At 37.1% G+C, this 25766-nt stretch overlaps 1 pseudogene; it reads left to right on the forward strand.

The window, feature by feature from the left end:
• Positions 1-1866: 1866 nt before the first annotated feature.
• LOC118629340 lies at positions 1867-24523 on the forward strand (annotated as a pseudogene).
• The last annotated feature ends 1243 nt before the right edge of the window (positions 24524-25766 follow it).

Here is a 25766-nt window from a genome sequence, read left to right on the forward strand (position 1 = left end):
CAAAATTGGTGAATGGCATGGGGGCCTTGGAAATCTGTTTGCATAGTTTTCATGGACGCTCTGATTCTGCTTGAGCTTAATCCTGGATGTACTACCTAGAACCCTCAAAAAATAGTTGTAGGACTCTTCTGACTTTACAAGTTAGTGAGTTTGAGAGTTTTCCGAGCTCATGACCAGCATCTGTGGCTCAATTGTCATTTGGTACTCTGTGGTCATTCACTTCATCTATACTTTGTCCAGTAGTATGCCAGGAATTATTTATTAAAAGCCATAAAATTCTGATGGCATGACTTTGCTCTAGAATCCCACCAATCTGTGTTATGGTTCTCTTATTGGTGCCTGCCAAAATATCTACATGGCATATTCTATCATCACTGATACCTGTAATGCCAGAAAGTCCTCCAGGTTATAATGCTGAGTAACAGAACTATTTGCACTGCACCTCTCATCATTCTATATCTGGTTTATATTATGACTTAACTCTGCTTATAGACCTGCAGGCCAAGAAAAGGGATGAGAACACATGTTGTCTGAATCATCTTCAAGCAAGAGGGGAGTACTAACTTTAAATAGAAATATTTAGGCCAGTTCTGCAGACTCAGAAGATCTAGGGGAATCTGGAGAATCTAGACATTTGTGGATAATATCCTCACTATCTCCAGCTTATTTGGTAGTGTCTCATATTTTTCCAAAATCCTGACTTTAGCAAAGCAGGTCTTCTTTGATTGAGAGTTTTTAGCCTAGTGCTCAACTTTCTTTTTCCTCACTGAAGAAAATGAGACCTCCTGTGAATACTGCCAGGGAGTCCCTCTTTGGATTTCTGTTACATTAATGGTTCCTAGATTTTTGTTATCTTGTTCAGAACATTATTAGAGCTTAATAGTCATCCAAATCCATTGTTTTTGTAATTTTTATTTTTCCCATATTTCTCAAATTCTTAATGCATAAAACCAACTAATATATTCCCTTACAGCAGTATATCAGTCCAATTTAATGTCAGTGAAAGTTTTATCAATTAAACAAGTCCCTTGCACCAGTATTTTTATGTGTACCATAAACTACCAGTGATGAGATCCTATGGCCAGCTAGAGGAAGTGATCAGCTCTACAACCCAATTATAATACCTGTTTTCTTGATGTATTCCTGGAAGCAACTGATACAGATTCAGTTCCCTGAGAAGCCATCTTTGAGATGAAAATTAGTGGATAAGATTTTCACCAAGAAGTGCCTTTGGAATCAAAATTTTGGAAGAGAGAATAAGAAAGCAGAATTAAGCAAAGGGAGAACTTATTCTGTAATGCAATCCCAATGACGAACTTAGACAACCACATTGGATACTCTAAATAAGAACTTTCCCAATGGATAAAAATGCTGTGGTACATATACACAATGGAGTACTATGCAGCTGTAAGAAAGAAAGATCTCTTATTGTTTGAGACGACATGGAGGGACCTGGAAAGTATTATCCTAAGCGAAACGAGCCAAGCAGAGAAAGACAAATATCACATGATCTCACTTATTTGTGGAATATAATAAACATAACCATCTGAGGAATGGGGTAGTCCCAGAGACGTGGAAGTGGAGTACAGACTGATAATCCTTTGAAGAGGGGGTTAGGGGGAGATAAACCACAGAATTTATATGCATGTATGCATGAACAATGGACATAGACAACAAAGCTGGGGTCAGGGCAGGGAGGGTGGGGGAAAAAGGAGAAACATCTATAACAAAAAGTAATTAATTAAATAAAAATAAAATTTAAAAAAAAGAACTGTCCCAAGTTGTGATGAGATAAGCTGGACTTTACACTCTCGATGATTTGTCATTGTTGGTGGGCTGCCCTAGGAAGACAGGTGGTCTTGAACAATGCAGCTCTCTGCCACTGAGGCAGTTCTAGAAGGGGCGGATAGCAGGAGGCTGTTTGCCAATTATTTCTATGAGTTGGGCAACAAGTACTTCACTGAAGGAGTAGCTGTCAGTACATCACAAAGTCTACCAGAGCAGTTAAAAAGTACTCAGTATAATAGTGAAGGTTTTGGAAAAGAATGAGCATTGCATTTATCTATTTATTATTTTTTACTCTATTCACCTCCATAAAAGAAGTTGATATAGTCTACTAGAAGGCAAAACTATCACAAAAATGTTCAAACCCTGGTAAAGGAAAAAGGACTACATGATAGAGTGAGGATAGGGGAGCAAGTTGTTTGAGCATTAAACTAAGCTCTGACTTTTCTCTTAGCAAAAGAAGGTAGAGAAGCACAAAGGCTTACACGGTTTTTATTAGCTAACAATAGAAATGCTGCCCCCACCCCTGACATTAATTATTCCTTGATTAAATTCGGAGAATATTTTATTATGAGAATCATTATAAATATTTTAGATTGTAACTTCAGTAACAGTGTTTAATAATGGCAAAGCTGTTCTAGCTGTAGTTCTTTCTTTCACAAAGTACCTGAAGTGTATATATTATGCTACTTGAAAGAAGATTCATATGCTTTAAAAACAAAAGAACATAATGACTGAGGTTGACATATTGTGATGCCAATTGAAGAGTCTAGTTGAAAAAGTAATTTGTGTAATGTAAGTTAAGACACTGCCCCACCACCCAGATTTATCCAGAGCATTTTCCTTTAACAACTAATTTTTGTTTCCTACATTTCACCATTATATGATATGTTCACATGTGTGATTGTGTATGTATGTGAAAGAAGTTACACCTCATCATGAGATTGTTTATTAATCTCTTTAAATTTAACTTGATTTGATTTACTTTGTATTAATGCAATTCTACATTAAAATTGTGTGATAGGTCACACAAGTAGTAGACCTGAGACAAGGGATCTGAGCATAAATGTCTGGCCATGCTCAGACATTTTTTGTTACCTATCGTTACCTATTATTACTAGGAATTGCTGTCAATTATGAAGCTTTATTCCAAATTATTTGTGAAGAGACAGGAGTAATTGTCTCAGAACACACAATATTGCTAAAGGAAATAAGTGATGTGGGAGGGGGCTAGCTGGATTAGAGTAATGTAGATACTCTGAGTTTTTGGAGGAAAAAGAGAGTTGTAAAGGGAGTATAAAGTAGTTAGAAACTACCAGATAACTTCCCTTACTCCACAATTTTTTGTAGAGTTAACCATGCTTCTAATAAAAATATATATAATTTTATAAGTATATATTTATATTTATATATATTAATATATATATATATTACCTTTCAAGGCAGTCATGTAACTAGTTTTCTCCTGACCTAAATACAGTTGCTTGGTTTCAATGACAGGTAAGATCATTACATTTTGAGGGCAACTCAACCACTATGCATTTAAATAGATCAATAACCCAGGAGGATTCAAGAGTTCAAGGGCTCTTCTCCCTTGGTTGTCTTTCAAAGTCATCCCAGTTTACTGGGATGGTGCCAAAGAATTATTTTATTTCAGATATTTAGAGACTGAAAAGAATTAGACTGACAATTTCAAGGACTTACTCAGACCACAAATACTCATACTATGAAAAAGTTAGAAAAAAAGGTTTTCTATCCATCCATAATCACTGATTCAGAATAGTTCTGATACATTTTATTATATACTGATTGCTTTATCTATATGTGCTTTAAAATATTTAGAATTTTAAATTACTAATATGTAAATTTCTTGTTATTTTAGAAGGAATGAAGGCTTAACATTGCTCTTCTGCACCTGGCCAGTGTGGCTCAGTGGTTGAGCATCAACCAATGCACCAAGAGGTCACTGGCTCAATTCCCAGTCAGGGCACATGCCCAGGTTGTGGGCCAAATCCCCAGTGTGGGGCATTCAGAAGGTGACTGATCAAGGTTCTCTGTCAACAATGTTTCCATCTCTCTCTAAAATCAATAAAGAAAAAAAAAGATTGCTCTTCTGGAATCTTTCAGACTTCTGGAGATGAGATATGAATTGTTGAATATTACAGCACTTAAATTTTTAGGGTTTCAAAGGGCTTTTGCAAAAGAAAAAAAAAAGACAACAAAAAACTAAGAAGTAGGTAATGAAACAACAGTATACAATAAACCACAAGAAGCCACAGTTGCAAGATGAACTGGAAAAGGACAGAATGAACCAAAACAATGAACCAAAAAATGGCAAAAGAACAACAGCAAAAATAAAGATATAAATGGAGATGAAGAAGATCCAGTCGTCAGCACTTCAAAGAGGAAATAACATACCTGACTTTGAAAATGTGTATCTTGTGACATATGTACTTGCAAACCTTCAGCTTAAATTTATTTCTGAAGTTTTATGCATTTATAAGAAACAGATTAATGGTATTTAAACCAATCAGAGATTTGAAGTAAGACAATTCAGTGATTATATAGAATTCTTTAGCAACTATATAATATTCAATACATTATGGATATAATATTGGCTACAAATTAACTCCTTGATCTACCAAACTGAAAGTACATTACCAGGGAAACTCCATTCTAGCAAGAGAAATTCCACTCTGATCTACTGATCCATAAATTATCACAATGACAATTAGCATAAGGGGCTCAAATGTCTAACCTTTTAAGATTGTAACTATTTTATCCATCTAGAAAATATGGAGATTTTGACGTTAACCCTAAAGGCAATACATTTCCTGGAAATTCATATCCATTAAACACTCGAGGCAATCCATATTCTTTTTCTCTTTCATTCAATCTTGAAGTTTTTAAATCATATAATCTGAGACATTTTCTTCAGTACAACCACTTAGGTAATTCAACCTTGTACATAGGCCACTTCCTCCTTAACTCTATACTTCCTCTGCTTAGTAAAGCATTTAAATATCAGACATGGCCATCAACCACTAATTTCTTTTCTTAGTACAAGGTTTACTAAGAGAAACCAATATTAAGTCAAGAAATGGCTCAGCATTTAATTACCAGAAATTGCTATCAATTACTAATCATTACTACAAATTACCTGCCGAATGGACAAGTATTGTTTCTGGTAATAAGAGTTTCAATGAGTAATTTTACTTAATTTATTTCTTAGACTACCCTTTGGGCACAATTGGCTCCTCTTTGGGCAATCTCAGCAGAAAGCTAAATGGCTAAATAAACTCAGAGACTCAAACTCTGCCTCCTATTTGGAGGAACATAAATGAGAGAAAAGGGTGCATCTTGGAGAAGTCATTTTTTGGTTCATCAAGAAAATTATTATATTGTATTAGTTTAAATATAAAATGATGGGTATCCCTTTTAATCTTCCATGCCTTTAATAAGCACAGTGCTTATTGAATAAAGTGGCAGCTTGGCGTGTTGGAAAAATCTGGAAGTTAGAAGCCATGGTTATAATCACAATTCCTTCACTACCAAGTATTGAACCTAAGGAAGGATAAGGTACTTCCCTTCTCTCAATTCTAGTTTCTCCATCTGTACAAGAAAGAGTGTATTGTTAACTCTTTTAGTTATAAATGAAATTAACCTAATTCAAAATTATTTGAGCGTAAAAAAGTAATTTATTTGTTCAGGAAGCCAAGGTTCAGGAATGGTCAAAACAAACAATTACCAGAATACTCTCTCTGTATCTTTTTCTTTTCTATCCTCCCTGCTCTCCACCTTTCCACCTGCTGTATGCGCACCTGTGTGTGTGTGTGTGTGTGTGTGTGTGTGTGTGTGTGTGTACCCATTATTTCTTTATCTCTAGTGGCTCTTTATTAGTAGTCTATGTTAACTTCATTCTCAGAAAGGAGCTTACTGTTTGGCAGTCTTCAAAATTTATAGATTTTCTTACAACCAAGAACCCCAGCCTAAAAATTCCCTCAAATCCATGGAATTTAGTTTGACAGATCTTTTTTCGGTCATGTGCTATATCTAGAGAGATGAAATATGCTGCTGAGTTTACATTGGATCATATAACACACATTTAATCAACTGTAAAGGATTGGGATTGTTAGCCTCACTTGAAACAGGGGGGTTGACAGTAGAAAACCTGTACGCTTCTTGATATAAATGTAAAGTGAATGCTGGGCACACAAAATAATAGGTATACATGGAGAGAGAGCCAGTAGATTTTTATTCTTTCATTCCCTCATTTATTCTCTTTAAAAACTTGTAGTACAAAAATGATCCAAGCTGAAATTATCTCTACCGTTATCCAGTTTACAGTTACTGAATAGAAGATATTTTGTAATGAAAAAATTATAAAGCCATATAATTATACCTAAGACTCTTTCCATATCTCTCATCCAATGACATTGAGCATAGTGCTCTTTTCATGATTGAACAAAATCACATCTTACTTGCCTAGAGCTTTATTTCTAACCTCTCATAGACCATTGGCCTGTGGGCCATGTTAATTTGAATTGCTCTTTCAAATTCTGGGTGGAATCATTTTCCCTGAAGCTATACGTAAAGCTATAGCTATCAAAACAATATAGTGCCAGCATATAAACAGACACATAGAGTAATGGAACAGAATCAAGAGCCCAGAAATAAACCCATGCATATATGGTCAATTAAAATCTGACAAAGTAGCCAATAATAATGAATGGAGAAAAGACATTCTCTTCAATAAATAGTGATGAGATCATTGAATATTCACATACAAAAGAATGAAAATGGACCCATAGAAATGAACTCAAACTGGACTAAAGACTTAAATGTAAGACCTGAAACCATGAAACTCCTAGAATAAAGCATGGAACTTGGCCATGATTTTTTTGGATATAATATGTAAAGCACAAGCAACAAAACAAAAAATAAGTGCAACAACATCAAACTAAAAAAAGCTTCTGTATAGCAAAAGAAACCATTCACAAAGTGAAAAGACAACCTATTAAATAGAAAAATATATTTACAAACTGTGTATCTGATAGAGATTAATGTCCAAAGTATATAAGGAACTCATACAACTTCATGGCAAAAAACAAACATACAAATAACCCAATTAAAAAATAGACAAAGGATCTAAATTTCTCCGTAAAAGATATACAAAAGGCCAACAGGTACATGAAAAGGTGCTCAACATCATTAGTGATTAGGGAAATGTAAATTAAAACCACAATGAGATACCACCTCATGCCTATTTGAATAGCCATCATCAAAAAGGCAAGAGCTAAAAAATGCTGGAATGAATGTGGAGAAAATGGAATCTTTGTGCACTGTTGGTGGAATTGTAAATTGGTTTAGCCACTATGGAAAACAGTATGAAGGATCCTCAAAAAATTAAAAATAGAACTATTATATGATCCAGCAATCCCACTTCAGGGAATATGTCCAAAGGAAATGAAAACAGTAATTCAAAAAGATATCTGCACTCCCTTGGTCATAACAGCATTATTTACAGTAACCAAGACATAGAAATAATCTAAGTGCCCTTTGGTGAATGAATGGACAAAGAAATTGTGGTATATAAATGCAATGGAATGTGATTTAGCCATTAAAATAAAAAAAGAGGAAATCCTATCATTGGTTAACAACACAGATGGTCTTTGAAGGCATTATGCTGAGGGAAATAAGTCAGAAAGAGAAAGACAAATACTTCATGACCTCACTTATATGTGGAATCTGAAAAAAAAAAAAAACTAACAAACTCAGGAAAATAAAATCAGACTTGTGGTTACCAGAGGTGAAGGGCAGAGGAGGAGAAATTGAAGCAAGGTGGTCAAAAGGTACAAACTTTCCATTTTAAGGTAAACACTTAGGATGTAATGTATAAGATGGGTATAGTTAACATTGCCGTATAGCCTATAGGAAAGTTGTTAAAAGAGTAAATCCTCCAAGTTCCCATCACAGGAGAAAACTTTTATTTTCTTTTTATTGCATCTCTATGAGAAGATGGGTGTTAGCTGAAGCTATCATGGTAATCATTTCACAATATATATATATATATATATATATATATATAAAACCATCATGTTGTACACCTTAAACTTATACAGTGATGTAATCCAAGTATTTCTCAATACAACTGTAAAAAGTGCTATCTATTATACAAGATCCAGGAACTGAAAATGATTTCCATTCCCAAAGCTTTCAGCCTGGTACCATTTGAAGTAAAATTGGTGCCAAGTGATTGTTAGTGACTTGATATCTAAATAACTAAATATTTTTTTCCTCAGAAATTGAAATGGTTTGTATTATCTATTTTCTGAAATTACTAACAGAATTTATTGGCTTTTTGAAGAAAGTGTAGCTATACAGATTGTCATTGTTTTTCTAGGAAGGACTTGGAGTCCTTTCTTATCTTAACATTAATTTGGAGTTTCATTCAGTGTCATTGATACATTAAAGTGTCATTCATTATTTTTGTAATTTGGTATTCTTTGTACTTTTGTTAATTTTTATGATGAAAAATGTGTATTTTGTGAGTAATTTTGCTTGTAATCTTTTCCGACAAACATGAATTAGATTACAATCTTTGCTTTTTACTCAACATAAATGCTCAAGCAGCATGTTTGAATTTCCATAAGAGCGCTGGATAAGATTTTATAAAACAGCATCATCTTCCTGGTCAAAGTAAGATTGTGGAAACAAATGATAACCCTGATTGTTCAATAGATCATTAGTCAATATTTAAAAAAAAAAAAAAAAAAGCTGTGGTGCATATATACAATGGAATTCTATGAACTGTAAGAAAGAAAGATCTCTTATCCTTTGAGACAGCATGGATGGATCTCGAGAGTATTATGCTAAGCGAAATAAGCCAATCAGAGAAAGACAAATACCACACGATCTCACTTATTTGTGGAATATAATAAATAAGGTGGGCTGATGAATGAAATAGACCCAGAGACATAGAAAGGAGTATGGTTCAGACTGACAAACCTCAGAGTAGAAGGGCGGGGGGGGATGGATGAGATGAACCAAAGAACTTATATGCATGTATGCATAACCAATGGACATAAACAACAATGCTAGGGGTGTGTGTGGGGGTGGGGTGGGGGGTGAGATGAGGGGGAGAAACATCTGTAACAAAAATAAATTAATAAAAATCAGAGAAGAAGAAAAAGAACATTAGTCAATATTTATAACTTTTGATAAAGTAGTGGGCGTTTAGTGAAAAATAGAACAAAATAAAAATTTGGCTAATAGAGAACAACCTTTTAGTTGGTACTTGGCATATAAGAACTGACAGATGTATCTGGAACTGAGAGTTCATAGAAATAATAAAAAGTAACCAAACTTCATGGAAATTTTTTAAAGAAGGTATTTGTAAGCCAAGACTGGCATGGATTCTCCACACATTAAGAGGACTCATAGTTGGCACACATGCACTTTTTGAACACTTGTGATAAGAATATCCTCTGGCCAGACAAATTTTTAAAAGGCATTCTTCTTTTGGCTAGACACAATTACTTCAAGACTGTCAGTCCCACTCACTGACTTAAGCTTAGCGAACAAAATCTTGGCTTGTAAATTTTGGATCCTGGTTCCAATACTTAATTATTAGCTTAGTGAAATGGTACTAATTACTTTCACAAGCTTTACTTTTTTATACTCTGTATAATAAGTATAACTAGACATATCATAAATTATGCACATTGGAGAGATAATGTAAACTTTTTTTTTTATCCTCACTCGAGGACATTTTTCCATTTTGTTGTTATCGTTGTTGTTCAGATAGAGCGGGAGTGAGAGAGAGGAAGAAAGAGAGAGAAACATGGACGTGAAAGGGACACATCAAGTGGCTGCCACCCGCATGACCCAACCAGGGCCTGGGACAAACCGCAACTGAGGTACATGCCCATAGCGGGAACCAAACCCAGGTCTCTCTGGACAGCAGGCCCACGCTCTAACTGCTGAGCCAAACCAGCCAGGACTGTACGTAATTTTTTTATGGCTGATTAATATTCCATTGTGTAAATGTACCACAGCTCTTTTTATCCTCTCATTTTGCGATGGGCACGGAGGCTGCTTCCAAATCTTGGCCATTGTGAATAAGGCTGCAATGAGTATAGGGGTGAATATATTCTTTCAAACCAAGTATTTAATAGCTAATAGCTCTAATTTTATTGTGTTTTTATTAGTAGTAATAATAATAGCAGTGTTAATAATAGGGTTACTACTACTATTATTGCTTTGTCTTAGCCTTTGGAGACTATAGTAAATGTTTTGTGGAGGTGAGGTTGTGCATTTTTTTTTTTGCTTGCGACTGTCTTCTTCTCAACATTATGACTGGGTATATTAGTAATTTTTATTGAGAAAGTAGGAGGAATAGAGTGAGACTAAAACTGTAGTTGATAAAGAGAAAGGAAAAAAAGCAGGAATTTATATTAGGATAAAGAATACTTGCTCATTTCTGAATAATGTCTACCAAGTAGTCTTATTTTTGGCTTAATCCATCAGGATCTGAGTGGCCTTGTCTTAGGTTGCATTCTGTGAAACTGTTTATGTTCCACAGAAGAACACCACAGTGTGAGTTCGCCACCAGCTCCCGACAGCACGGAGGCCTGTCTGATGGTGCCGTGCCTGCCTTTGGCTTGCAGAGGTTGCTTTTATCATTCTTACTTTGCAGAACACACATGGAACATTAAAATCATGTCCAAGCGGGAACCAGAGTTATGAAAGATTACAAAATCTATTTTATGAACAATATATGTTTTTAATTAGGTTCTTTAACAGTGAGAATTGAAGATTGTAGCCACAGAAAAGTGGGCCGAGTTTGACTGACAGCTGTCTCAAAATGTGTGAAGGTCAGTCACATCCATGAGTTATGTCTAGGGTCACTACTAACAGAAATTTCTGAAAATAAAAAAGCCCTTAATTATTTTTTAAATGGATTTTCAGATTTCTGAAGCAGTTGAATGAGTGGTTCTTCTCCTTAATGGACTCTGGTATCACTGCTCATGTCCATAGAGAGTCTAGTGAACTGTGTGCCAGGGCTATTGTGGTAAGACAGCAGTGATTGAACTGATGATACTAAGTGTCTTACACACTCTGTCTCCAGACACAAGAAAGGTGAAATACAGAGATAAGTTCCTGGATGACTGAGGCCCATACCCAGATTTTTGTTTTATTCATTTAAAACAAAACAAAAAATTATCTATTTCTCACAATCTTGCAGTCTCCTCATTTCTCCGTCTGCCTTTCTCTGAGTGGACATAGATGATTAATTATATTCAGGGATTTTTAATTCTTCTGGAATAACAGATGCACTGACATTCCCTCTGCTAATGATGATAACGCAAATGCATGCTTGTCCAAGTTTCATCTACTTACTGAAAGGCAAGCGGGAAAAAGTCCAAGGAATTAAAACTTCCATAACCATTTGATTAAGCTGTTAATAAACTTTCTAGGAACTTTGGGGCTGGCTTAATTGGGGAGAGTAGTATTTTTCCTGCCCTGTACTTTAGGCGTCTAGGAATAGGTGACCTTGTGAATCATTTCTCTATCAGCCATTGTCAGACTTTCAGGATGGCAGCAAATAGGACTGAGGATCCTAAGGGGAAAATTTGAAAGTCATCTACTCCAAAGCTAATTCTAAATAATTTTGGGATTTAATTATCTTTTACTTATACTCTAAGTCTTAAAATAAACATTAGTTCAAGTATTTGAAGGCTGCTGATGAGATCTCTTGTCAAAGTGTCTAGCCTTAGTGGTGAACAGGGAGTTGACAATGGGATGTGGGAGCAACCCTGGCGGAGCTGGTTAATGGAGGGCTTCATGAATCTGACCTTCATTATGTTGTGCATTTGCTTTGGCCACCACAGCAATTTCCATTTGCATTTAACTGCTTTCTTTCTTATTCTATTCATATTTGTGCTTTTCCATTTCTGTTTATGGGGCCACCGAGACAAAAATTGGTATTGAAGAGGACATTATGGTCTATTGTTAAATGACATTTCATGATTATTTGAATTCTCTTTGCCGTCAACCATATCTCTGAGAGGGGACTGAGCATGACCAATTATATACAAAAGTGACACTCATCAAGCCCTTCATGTGACAGGAGTTCCTTTACTATGCATGGCAGTCTCCTCATTGTACCTGCACAATTCTCAGTAAGTAGCAGGTGCTTTATAAGTGTTACATACATTTTGGGGTTCTCTGCATTGAGAATGTTTTCACTCTTCTGCTTTTATTTACAGGTTTATTTGTGACTTTGTAAGACTATTTGAATAGCTACCTATACTTTTCTTTAGACTTCTCTACTTTTTGCTTTTCCCTAATCTAAAATCTAAAACTTTGGCACTAATAACAATACCATGACTACTCTTCTTTTACTAAAGCCCAAAAGCCTCATGCTGCATGGAGAAGTAAACTTCTTGCCTGTCTGTAAAGCAGCAGACTGGAAATCATTGCTGGGGAACATCAGGAAACCTAAAATCAACCTGCTTTTCACTGGTCATAAATTAAATGACAATATTTTCTGAATTCCTTGGGGCTGATAAGAAGGGTGACTAACAAAATAATAAAGCACTCAGCACTTGCTATTTAAATGTGAAATTCCCCAAATCACGTTCATCATGAATATCCAAGCAGGCAGCTATGGACTAACAATTAAAACTGAGAGTTTGGAGCTGGACCACCAGGGTTCAGAGGGCATGTACTTCCACATTTCTCCCTGTTCTTCTACTTCTGCAGGTTTAAAATGTGAACTGTTTTACCAATTTCACAGCATCTCTGTAGTGATTAAATGGTATAACATGTAAAGTATTTAAGACAATGCCTGGTATATGGTAGATGTTTAATTAATGTTAGACAGTGATGACATATAGGAAAATGTATAAAGTTAAAACAACACTTTTAATCATAGAACTAAAACGAACCCTCTTTTGAACAGCTACAGAAATGAAGCACCCTAACAATAACAACAGCAGGACAGAACTGGTATTTCAGTTCTCTCTGAAGACTCCTAGAAACATTATACATCATGTTCACAGCTAACATATCTATTAGAAAAGTTATTACTATCATAATTAGATCCCTAGGGTTTATTCTTGTAGGAGAAACACACACACACACACACACACACACACACGCACACACACACACACACACACACACACAAAACAGATTCAGCTCTTGCAGAAAACATTATTCAGCATCAAAATTGCGGGGGGAAAAAAAAAAGAAGAGAGAGACCAACTGTGGTAAGTGAAAGCAAGTACACTGTGACTTTGACAAGAAAGCATAAACAGTGACCAAAGATAGCATCAAGTAGGGAGAAGTCATTCTGGGCTCTAGGAAGAATCAAACTCTGACCAATGTGAAGACATACCAATTAGAAATGAAATGAATGTGCTTTAGGACAAAACTTGAAGGGATCAAACTCAAGCTTCTAAGGACATTACACCATTTAACAACTGAAGCTGAGATTTATCCAGTTTTTGTTCTTTAGCCTGACAACAGGAAGCAAGATTTAGAAGGATGTCTTACTTGTATATCCTCTCGCCAAGTCGATTATATTGAACCTTGATAAGGGAAAGAGGAGAGAAGTTCAATACTAACAACAAACAACCATAGGGGACAGCAGAGAACAAAGAACAAAATGAAGGGGAAAAAAGCAGATACAGTATTTGAAAGTAAGAATGAAGGGAATGACATAGGAAATGTAAAAAAAAAACCTGTCTTGGTAGCATGAAGAATGCATCTGATGATGAAGGGGCTAACAATGGGGAGAATATAACAACAAAAAAAATTTAAGTCTAAATGTGCTACCTGTGCAATTGGACTCAATTGATCTGTCAGGTTTTAAAAGCAAAGGAAAGTATGTTGTGAGTGACTGACTGGAGGGTATGTATCTGAGTCAGTGGTGACTCACAGTCTCAGTGGGGTATTAGTGAACTGAGCAGGTCGGAGGTTCCATCTCTTAGATTAGAAATAATAAATCATGGTCATTAAAAGTCCTGTGGCATTGAAGTGAACATGAAAGAGTTAAGTTTGCAATTCTGGGCAGATTCTAACAAAGAAATTATGTCTATGTTATGCATAAGTGTGTGTGTGTGTGTGTATGTATTTTAAATAAACTTTGTGCTGAAGCTATGAAAAAGCATCCCTTTATTTTCTTGACTGGTCAGGGTATTCTTTTTCTCTTTTATGTTTTATTATTGATAAAAGCAGAAATTCACAATTACAGTTGCACTTGTAAAGAATAATCTTCAGAAACTCTTTTTAGGTCTAGTGCCTTTGGAAAACTACTAAAACTAGAGTGACAATTGCTCTTTTCAAGAATTTTTTTTTAAAATTAGGCTTGCTATTTTACTATGCAAAAATACTTCTTAAAAAATATGATTCTAGACTTTTTCTTTAAAATTATGCTAAAGAAATTTCTTAATCCTCACCTGAGAATATAATTCTATTGCTATTGATGTTTTTTTTGTTTTTATTTTTTAGAGAAAGAGAGAAGAAGAGAGAGAAAGAAAAACATGATTCGGTTGCCTCCTGTAGGCACCCCCCTGAGGACCAAATCCTCAACCTAGGTATGTGCCCTGATCAGAATCAAACCCACAGCCTCTTGGTATATGAGACAATATTCAAACCAACTGAGTCACCCAGCAGGACTAAAGAATTTAAATTATATGTTTATATTTTAAAATATGTGACTTTTATGGACTGGGAAGAGATAGAAAACTTGAACAAACCAATAACAACAAAAGAAATTGAACATGGGAGACCGAAAATGGCGGCGGAGTAAACGGAGCTACACAGACCATCTCCCAGAACCAAACTGGAATTACAACAATAACACAGACAAATCGACAGGAAAAACCAACAGAAAAGCAGCTTGCGAGGACCATACAACAAGGGACACTGACTCCATCCCGGTAGGCTTGTGAAGGCTTGACACAGGGCTGGGAGCCCACGGTTGGCAGCTCGGCAGCGGCCTTAGCTGGGAGCGGCGCCCTCGGGTCACACTCCCAGGCGGCTCCACAGCGCAGCCGGGACAGAGGCTGAAACAGCCACAGCCACTCACCTTGGGCTCCGGCAGAGGGAGGGCAGATTGGACTGGAGCTGTGTCTGGACACTCGGAGTTTGGAGGGCGCTCAGAGCATTGGCTGAGTGCAGCCACTCAGGACGGGGGCCACATTGCTCCTTCCCAGAGCTCTGAGGAGAGGCAGCAGCCCCTCCCTCGGAGATCCAACCCCACCCTGTGGGCCATTGAAGAGTTAATTGAGGCTAACAACCAGCATCTGCTCCACCCTCCTGAAAACCCCTTGGCTGAGCACCAGAGGGAGTTTTTCAATCAACTGACAACCCAAAACTCATCAAGTAACCTAGACTGCTAGCCTCCAGGCAAAAAGCTAGAGGATAACAGTACCTTTCCTGGGCTGGCAACTTTAACCAGGAAAGTAAGACTTGACAGTGGTGTTCAACATGGGTCCTCCCTCGTTCATCTAAACACAGGAGAGGGAGCCACAAACAGCAGAACACCAACACCCACAGGGAGAACTTGACAGGCTCCAAAGCCCACAGTGATAGCCAAAATGGTGAAACACAGAAACAGAAGCCAAATGAAAGAGCAAGACACCTCCACCGAAGATGAGATCAATGTGGAGCAATTAGGCATGTTAACAGAGCAAGAATTCAGAGCCATGATCTTGAGGAAGCTGAACAGTATGAGTAAGGACATAGAGACACTGAAAATAAGCCAAATGGAAATTAAAAACCAACAAGAAGAGATAAAAAATGACATATCCGAAATGAAAAACACATTGGAAAGTTTAAAAAGCAGAGTAGGGGAAGCTGAGGACCGGATCAGTGAATTAGAAGACAGGGTAGAAAAAATCAACCAATCAGAAAAACAAAAGGAAAAAACTATTAAAAAACAGGAAGACAGCTTAAAAGAACTATGGGACAACTGGAAACGTAATAATATTCGTATCATAGGAGTCCCTGAAGAAGAAGAAAATGAGCAAGGGATAGAAAATATATTGAAAAAAATAGTGACAGAAAACTTCCCTAATTTGGTGAAGGAAGAAGGCATTCAAGTTCAAGAAGCACAGAGAGTCCCAAGTAAGAAGAACCCAAACAGGCCCACACCAAGACACATAGTAATTAAAATGCCACAAATTAAAGACAAAGAGAGAATCCTAAAAGCAGCAAGAGATAAGCAACAGGTTACCTACAAAGGGAACCCCATAAGGCTCTCAGCTGACTTCTCACAAGAAACACTACAGGCCAGAAGAGAATGGCATGAAGTAATCAAAGTCATGAAAAACAAGAATCTGAATCCAAGACTACTCTCCCAGCAAGGCTATCATTCAAAATAGAAGGTCAAATAAAGAGCTTAACAGACAAAAAAAAAAAAGGCTAAGGAAATACATTAGCACCAAACCAGCACTGCAAGAAATGTTAAAAGGACTGCTGTAATTAGCAGTAGAAATGGGAAGAAAAATAGAACCACACTAAACAAAAATGGCAATAAATAAGTACATATCAATAATCACCTTAAACGTAAATGATTTGAATGCTCCCATAAAGAGACACAGAGTAGCTGATTGGATAAGAAAGCATGACTCATCTATATGTTGTTTACAAGAGACCCACCTCTCAACAAAAGACTCACATAGGTTGAAAGTGAAGGGATGGAAAAAAATTTACCAAGCAAATGGAAAGCAAAAAAAAGCTGCGGTAGCAATTCTCATATCTGATAAAATAGATTTCAAAATGAAGACCATAACTAGAGACAAAGACGGCCACTACATAATATTGAAAGGATCTATCCAACAGGAAGATATAACCTTGATAAACATATATGCACCCAATATAGGAGCACCAAAATATATTAAAAATCTTCTGGAGGACTTCCAAGGAGAAATCGACAACAATACAATCATAGCAAGGGACCTCAACACCCCATTGACAGCACTGGATAGATCCTCTAGGCAAAAAATTAGCAAGGAAACAGAGACTCTAAATGAAGCACTAGACCAAATGGATTTAATAGATATCTACAGAGAATTACACCCCAAAACTACAGAATACACATTCTTCTCAAGTGCACATGGGACATTCTCAAAGATAGACCACATGATAGGACACAAACTAAACCTCTACAAGTTCAAGAAGATTGAAATCATATCAAGCATCTTCTCAGATCACAATGGCATGAAACTAGAAATCAATTGCAACAAGAACATGCAAAGACATTTCAACACATGGAGGCTAAATAGCATGTTATTAAACAATAAATGGGTCACCGAGGAGATCAAGGAAGAAATTAAAAACTTCCTGGAAACCAATGAAAATGAACACACAACAATACAAAATCTATGGGATTCAGCGAAAGCAGATCTGAGAGGGAAGTTCATAGCACTACAGGCCTACCTCAAAAAACAAGAAAAAATTCTAATTGACTGTCTAACCTCACAACTTACAGAATTAGAAAGCAAACAAAGAAAACCCCAGAGCAAGTAGAAGGAAGGAAATAGTAAAGATCAGAGCAGAAATAAATGACATAGAGACCAAAAAAGCAATTCAAAGGATCAATGAAACAAAGAGCTGGTTTTTTGAAAAGATAAACAAGATTGATGGACCCTTAGCTAGACTCACCAAGAAACAAAGAGAGAGAACCCAAATACACAAAATCAGAAATGAAAGAGGAGAAATAACAACCAACACCACCGAAATACAAAAGATCGTTAACAACTACTACGAACAACTATATGGCAACAAATTCGACAATCTCAGCGAAATGGACAAATTTCTAGAAACACACAGTCTCCCAAAACTATTCCCAGAAGAGATAGAAAACTTGAACAGACCAATAACAACTAAGGAAATTGAAGAGGTAATCAAGACTCTCCCAACAAACAAAAACCCAGGCCCAGATGGCTTCATGGGGGAGTTTTACCGAACATTCAAAAAAGAATTAACACCCATTCTCCTCTCCTGAACAAAATATTAGCAAATCGGATCCAGAAATACATCAAAAAAATTATTCACCATGACCAAGTGGGATTCATTCCAGGGATACAAGGCTGGTACAACATTCATAAATCAATAAACGTGATACACCACATAAACAAAATGAAGAATAAAAACCACATGATCATATCAATAGATGCTGAAAAAGCATTCAACAAAATCCAGCATCCATTTCTGATAAAAACGCTCAGCAATGTAGGAATAGAGGGATCATATCTCGACATAATAAAGGCCATATATGAAAGACCTACAGACAACATCATACTCAATGGACAGAAACTAAAAACATTTCCATTAAGAACAGGAACAAGACAGGGATGTCCACTTTCACCACTCTTATTTAACATTGTACTGGAAGTCTTAGCCACAGCAATCAGACATGAAGAAAAAATAAAAGGGATCCAAATTGGAAAGGAGGAAGTGAAACTGTCATTATTTGCAGATGACATGATATTGTACATAGAAAACGCTAAAGACTCCGTCAAAAATCTATTAGACTTAATAAATGAATTTGGCAAAGTAGCAGGATACAAAATTAATGTCAAGAAATCGACGGCATTCTTGTACATCAATGATGAACTCACAGAAAGAGAAACTGAAAAAACAATCCCATTTACCATCGCTCCAAAAAAATTACGATACCTAGGAATAAACTTAACCAAAGTAGTAAAGGACCTATTTGCAGAAAACTAAAGGTCATTGAAAAAAGAAATAGAGGAAGATATAAAAAAGTGGAAGCACATACCCTGTTCATGGATTGGAAGAATTAACATAATTAAAATGTCCATACTACCCAAAGCAATCTATAGATTCAATGCAATCCCCATCAAAATACCAACGACATATTTCATAGAACTAGAACAAATACTTCAAAAGTTCATATGGAACCAAAAAGACCCCGAATAGCCACAGCAATCTTGAAAAAGAAGATCAAAGTAGGTGGGATCACAATACCAGATATCAGGTTATACTACAAAGCCACTGTAATCAAAAGAGCCTGGTACTGGCACAAGAACAGGCATATAGACCAGTGGAACAGAACTGAAAACCCAGAAATGGACCCAAGGCAATACAGTCAATATTTGACAAAGGTGGCAAGAGCATACAGTGGAGTAAAGACAGCCTCTTTAATAAATGGTGTTGGGAAAATTGGACAGCTACATGCAAAAAAATGAAACTAGACCATCAACTTACACCATACACAAAAATAAACTCAAAATGGATAAAAGACTTAAATGTGACCTGTGAATCCATAAAAATTCTAGAAGAAAATGTAGGCAACAAAATTTCGGACATCATACGGAGCAGAATTTTCACTGATACATCACCTAAGGCAACAGAAATAAAAGAGAAAATGAACACATGGGACTACATCAAACTCAAAAGCTTCTGCACAGCAAAAGAAATAATCATCAAAATGGAAAGGCAACCCACTGTATGGGAGAACATCATTGCCAATGATGTATCAGATAAGGGGTTAATTTCCAATATATATAGAGTGCTCATACAACTCCACAAAAGGAAGACAAAGAACCCAATTAAAAAATGGGCAGAGGAGCTGAATAGACACCTCTCCAAACAGGACATACAAATGGCCAAGAGACATATGAAGAAATGCTCAACATCACTAATCATCAGAGAGATGCAAATTAAAACAACAATGAAGTATCACCTCACACCTGTCAGAATGGCCGCCATCAACAAATCATCAAACAACAAGTGCTGGCGAGGGTGTGGAGAAAAGGGGACTCTAATACACTGCTGGTGGGAATGCAGACTGATGCAGCTGCTATGGAAAACAATATGGTGCTACCTCAAAAAATTAAAAATTGAACTTCCATTTGACCCAGTGATCCCACTGCTGGGAATATACCCTAAGAAGCCTGAAACACCAATCAGGAAGAATATATGTACCCCCATGTTCATAGCAGCACTATTTACAATAGCTAAGATCTGGAAACAGCCCATGTGTCCACCAGTAGACGAATGGATAAAAAAGCTGTGGTACATATACACAATGGAGTATTATGCAGCGGTAAGAAAGAAAGATCTCTTATCCTTTGAGACGACATGGAGGGACCTGGAAAGTATTATCCTAAGTGAAAGAAGCCAAGCAGAAAAAGACAAATACCACATGATCTCACTTATATGCGGAATATAATGAACATAACAGTCTGAGGAATACAGTAGACCCAGACACATGGAAGTAGGGCACAGACTTACATCCCTCAGAATAGGGGATGGGGGGGGTGGGGGGTGGGAAGATATAAACCACAGAACTTATATGCATGTATGCATGACCAATGGACATGGGCAACTAAGCCGGGGACAGGGTGGAGGGGGGGTGGGGTGGGGGGTGCCAATGGGGTAAAAAGGTAAAATATCTGTAACAAAAAATAAATAAATAAAAAATTCATAAAAAAAAAAAAAAAGAAATTGAACATGCAATCAAGACACTCCCAGAAAACAGAAGCCCAGTCCCGGACAGCTTCACGGGGGAATTTACTGAACATTCAAAGAAGAACTAATACCTATTCTCCTCAAACTATTTCAAAAAATTCAAAAGAAGGAAGACTTCCAAACTCATTCTATAAGGCTAAAAAATTCTAATTGCAAAACCAGAAAAGCATACTACAAAGAAAGAAAACTACAGACCAATATCCCTGATGAATATAGATGCCAAAATCCTGAACAAAATACTAGAAATTTGAATCCAGCAATACATCAAAAAAATTATTCATCATGACCAAGTGGGATTCATCCCAGGGATGCAAGGCTGGTACAATATTTGCAAATCAATAAATGCAATACAGAACATAAACAAAATGAAAGATAAAAGTCATATGACCATATCAATAGACACTGAAAAAGCATTTGACAAAATCCAGCACTCATTTCTGATAAAAACACTCAGCAATCTGGGAATAGAGGTATCATGTTTTGTCATAATAAAGGCCATATATGAAAGACCTACAGCCAACATCATACTCAATGGGCAAAAATTAAAAGCATTTCCCTTAAGAACAGGAACAAGACAAGGATGCCCACTTTCACCACTCTTATTTAACATAGTACTGGAAGTCTTAGCCATAGCAATCAAACAGGAAAAATAAATAAATTGGAAAGGAGGAAGTAAAACTGTCATTATTCGCAGATGACATGATACTATATGTAGAAAACCCCAAAGACTCCATCAAAAATTTATTAGACTTAATAAATGAATTTGGCAAAGTAGCAGGATACAATATTAACATCAAGAAATCAATGGTACTCTTATACACCAATGATGAGCTCACAGAAAGAAAAACTAAGAAAAACAATCCCATTTACCATTGCAGCAAAAAAAATTAAGATACCTAGGAATAAACTTAACTAAAGAAATAAATACCTATTTGCAGAAAACTACAGGTCACTGAAAAAAAAATAGAGCAAGATACAAAAAAGTGGAAGCACATATGTTGTTCATGGATTGGAAGAATTAACATCATTAAAATGTCCATATTACCCAAAGCAATCTGTAGATTCAATGCAATTCCCATCAAAATACCAACAACCTATTTCACAGAACTAGAACAAATACTTCAAAAGTTCATATGGAACCAAAAAAGACCTCGAATAGCCACAGCAATCTTGAAAAAGAAGAACAAAGTAGGAGGGATCACATCACAAGATTTCAGGTGATACTACAAAGCCACTGTAATCAAAAGAGCCTGGTACTGGCACAAGAACAGGCATATAGACCAGTGGAACAGAACAGAGAACCCAGAAATGGACCCAAGGCAATATGCTCAATTAATATTTGACAAAGGTGGCAAGAGCATATAGTGGGGTAAAGACAGCCTCTTTAATAAATGGTGCTGGGAAAATTGGACAGTGACATGCAGAAAAATGAAACTAGACCATCAACTTACACCACACAGAAGAATAAACTCAAAATGGATAAAAGACTTAAATATAACTCATGAATCCAGAAAAATCCTAGAAGAAACTGTAGGCTACAAAATTTCAGACATCATACACAGCAGAATTTTCACTGATACATCCCCTAAGGCAACAGAAACAAAGGAGGAAATGAACACGTGGGACTATATCAAACTCAAAAGCTTTTGCACAGCAAAAGATACAATCATTAAAATGGAAAGGCTACCCACTGTATGGGAGAGCATAATCCCCAATGATATATCAGATAAGGGGTTAATTTATAATATAGAAAGGGTGTTCATACAACTCAACAGAAGGAAAACAACCCAATTAAAAGATGGGCAGAGGAACTAAATAGACACCTCTCTGAACAGGACATACAAATGACTAAGAGGCATATGAAGAACTGCTCTACATCCCTAATCATCAGAGAGATGCAAATTAAGACAACAATGAGGTATCACCTCACACCTGTCAGAATGGCCGCCATCAACAAATCATCAAACAACAAGTGTTGGCGAGGATGTGGAGAAAAGGGGACTCTAGTACACTGCTGGTGGGAATGCAGACTGGTGTGACCACTATGGGAAACAATATGGTGCTACCTCAAAAAATTAAAAATTGAACTGCCATTTGATCCAGTGATCCCACTTCTAGGAATATACCCTAAGAATCCTGAAACATCCATCAGAAAGAATATATGTACCCCCATGTTTGTAGCAGCACTATTTACAATAGCTAAGATCTGGAAACAGCCCAAATGTCCATCAGTAGACGAATGGATAAAAAGGCAGTGGTACATATACAGAATGGAGTACTATGCAGTTGTAAGAAAGAAAGATCTCTTATCCTTTGAGACGACATGGAGAGACCTGGAAAGTATTTCCTAAGCGAAACAAGCCAAACAGAAAAAGACAAGTATCACATGATCTTACTTATTTGTGGAATGTAATGAACATAACAGTCTGAAAAATGGAGTAGTCCCAGAGACGTGAAGTGGGTTACAGACTGACAATTCCCAGAAGATAGGGTGGTGGGGGAGAGAAAAACCACAGAACTTATATGCATGTATGCATGAACAATGGACATGGTCAACAAAGCTGGGGACAGGGTGGGGAGGGGGGGAATCAGTGGCAGAAAAAGAAGAAACATCTGTAACAAAAATAAATTAATTAATTAATTAAGAAATAAATAAATAAATAAAATGTCTGAGTTTTAGTTGAAATATCATGTTGATTTTCTTCATTTTGTTTTTAGTTACTTGACAAGCTCTTCCAAATAAACATTTATGCACTATGTTACGCCTTCAGATTGAGGGAAAAGATCACTTAGGAACAACTTCTGCCGTTTAGAAGTGCAAAGAATCACAGATAGTTAAACTACCAAACGTTTTTTTTTTGGGGGGGGGGGTAATTCAATGGATGACGTGCATAGGTGCTTCTGAAAAAGCACCTGTAAAATGTGTAACATAATATTTTCATGTAAATGACAAAATGTAAAGAAATTCCTCAAAGGACACAAATGACAAGAAATAATATACAGGTCTAAGAGAATGTTGGAGTCAACTTCACCTCTGGAAATATCAATAATCTAGGGGACCAAGAAGGTGGATTTTAATGGGTCACATGCTGATCACGAGGGGGGTCTAAAACCTGAGAATGTATAAATAAGAACCCACAATAGAAAAATTATAATAGTTAAAATATCAAAATATTGGCTCTCTGCTCCTCCAATTTGTCAGACAGCCTCATCTTTCTTCGCAGTGCCAGCCTCAGTCCTGAGACTGAGGCCGTATGTTGAAGGCCATATTGGGGACCGGGTCACCAGAGCTGCTTTTAACTCTGGCAAAGTAGATATTGTTGCCATCAATGACCTCTTTATTGACCTCAATTACACGGTCTACATGTTCCAATATGATTCTACTCATGGCAAGTTCAAAGGCACAGTAAAGGCTGAGAACGGGAAGCTTGCCTCAACAGAAAGTCCATCTCCATCTTTCAGGAGCGAGATCCTGCCAACATCAAATGGGGTGATGCTGGTGCTGAGTATGCTGTGGTGTTCACTGGTGTCTTCACTACCATGGAGAAGGCTGGGGCTCACTTGAAGGGTGAAGCCAAGATGATGGTGGAGTCATCATCTCTGCTCCTTCTGCGGATGCCCCCATGTTTGTGATGGGCATGAACCATAACAAGTATGGCCACTCTCTCAAGATTCTCAGCAATGCCTCCTGCACCACTAATTCCTCGGCTCCCCTGACCAAGGTCATCCATGACAACTTTGGCATCACAGTCCATGCCATCCCTGCCACCCAGAAGACTGTAGATGGCCCCTCTGGGAAGCTGTGGCATGATGGCCGAGGGGCTGCACAGAATATTATCCCTGCTTCTACTGGTGCTTCCAAGGCTGTGGGCAAGGTCATCCCTGAGCTTAATGGGAAGCTAACTTGCATGGTCGTCCTTGTCCCCACCCCCAATGTGTCTGTTGTGGATCTGACCTGCTGCCTGGAGAAAGCTGCCAAGTACAATGATATCAAGAAGGTAGTGCAGCAGGCATCAGAGGGCCCCCTCAAGGGCATCCTGGGGTATACTGAGAACCAGGTTGTCTCCTGAGACTTTAACAGTGACACTCACTCCTCCACCTTCGATGCTGGGCTGGCATTGCCCTCAATGTCTACTTTGTCAAGCTTGTTTCCTGGTATGACAATGAATTCGGCTACAGCAACACAGTGGTGGACCTCCAGGTCCACATGGCCTCTAAGGAGTAAGAGCCTCTTGGACCACCAACGCCAGTGAGGAGAGAGACCCTCAACTGCAGGGGAGTCCTTGTTCCAAATTGAACCCCCAAAACACTGAGATCTCCTGACCTCTAGTTTCCATCCCAGATCCTCTGAAGAAAGGGACAGGCTTAAGTAGCCCTACTTTGTCATGTACCATCAATAAAGTTCACTGTACCCCCCCCCCCAAAAAAAAAGCTGTGGTACATTTACACAATAAAATACTATCTGACAGCATGAATTGACCTGGAGAATATTATGCTGAGTGAAAAAAGCCAGTCAGAGAAAGACAAATATCACGTTATCTTACTTATATGTGGAATCTAATGAACATAATAAACTGATGAACAAAATAGGTCCAGAGGCATGAATGCATCGAAAAGACTAATGGATCTCAGAGGGGAGGGGATGGAGAGATGGGAAGGGAGTAACCAAATAATTCATTACATATATACATACATATATATATACATATGTGTGTGTGTGTGTGTGTGTGTGTGTGTGTGTGGATATATATATATATATATATCCACACACACACACACACACACATAGCCTATAGCCCATGGATACAGACAATAGTGTGGTGAATGCCTAGGGTAGGGCAGGGGCTGGGAGAAGGGGGTCAAAGGTGGGGGGAAATTAGGGGACATCTGTAATACTGTCAAAAATAAAAATAATCTATAAATACAACAAAAAAGAAGGTTAAAAAAAACTCTTGGAATGGGAGACAATATTTGTAAAAACCCCGAATATATATTTTTAAAAAGCTTATTGGACATAAAGGTATATGTCTTTTGTTAAATTTGGGAAGACTAATCATTATTTCTTCAAATACCTTTAGTGTTTCTTTCTCTTTCCTCTCTTTTAGAAAATCTCAGTATCAGTATGACATATTTAATGGTGTTCCGTAGTTCTCTCAAATTCTGCTCATTTATTTATTGCATTTCATTTCTTGTCTTCTAATTTCTTAATCATTTGATTTATTTTCAAGTCAGCTGATATGTTTTTATGTTTTCTGAAATCTGCTGCTGAAGCCCACTAGTACATTTTTCATTTTAACTATTAAAATATGTTACGGTGAAACATTGTTTTATTTCCTTTAGTTCTTTGTCCATGCTTTTCTTCAGCAATGTGAGCATAATTAAAATAGTTGGCTTAAATCTTTGTCTAGTATGTTCAATGTCTGGGCTTCCTCCTGAAGAAAGTTATTATTCTATCCTTGTATACAGGT

This window comes from Molossus molossus, unplaced genomic scaffold, assembly GCF_014108415.1.
Source record: "Molossus molossus isolate mMolMol1 unplaced genomic scaffold, mMolMol1.p scaffold_m16_p_14, whole genome shotgun sequence".
NCBI lineage: Eukaryota > Metazoa > Chordata > Mammalia > Chiroptera > Molossidae > Molossus > Molossus molossus.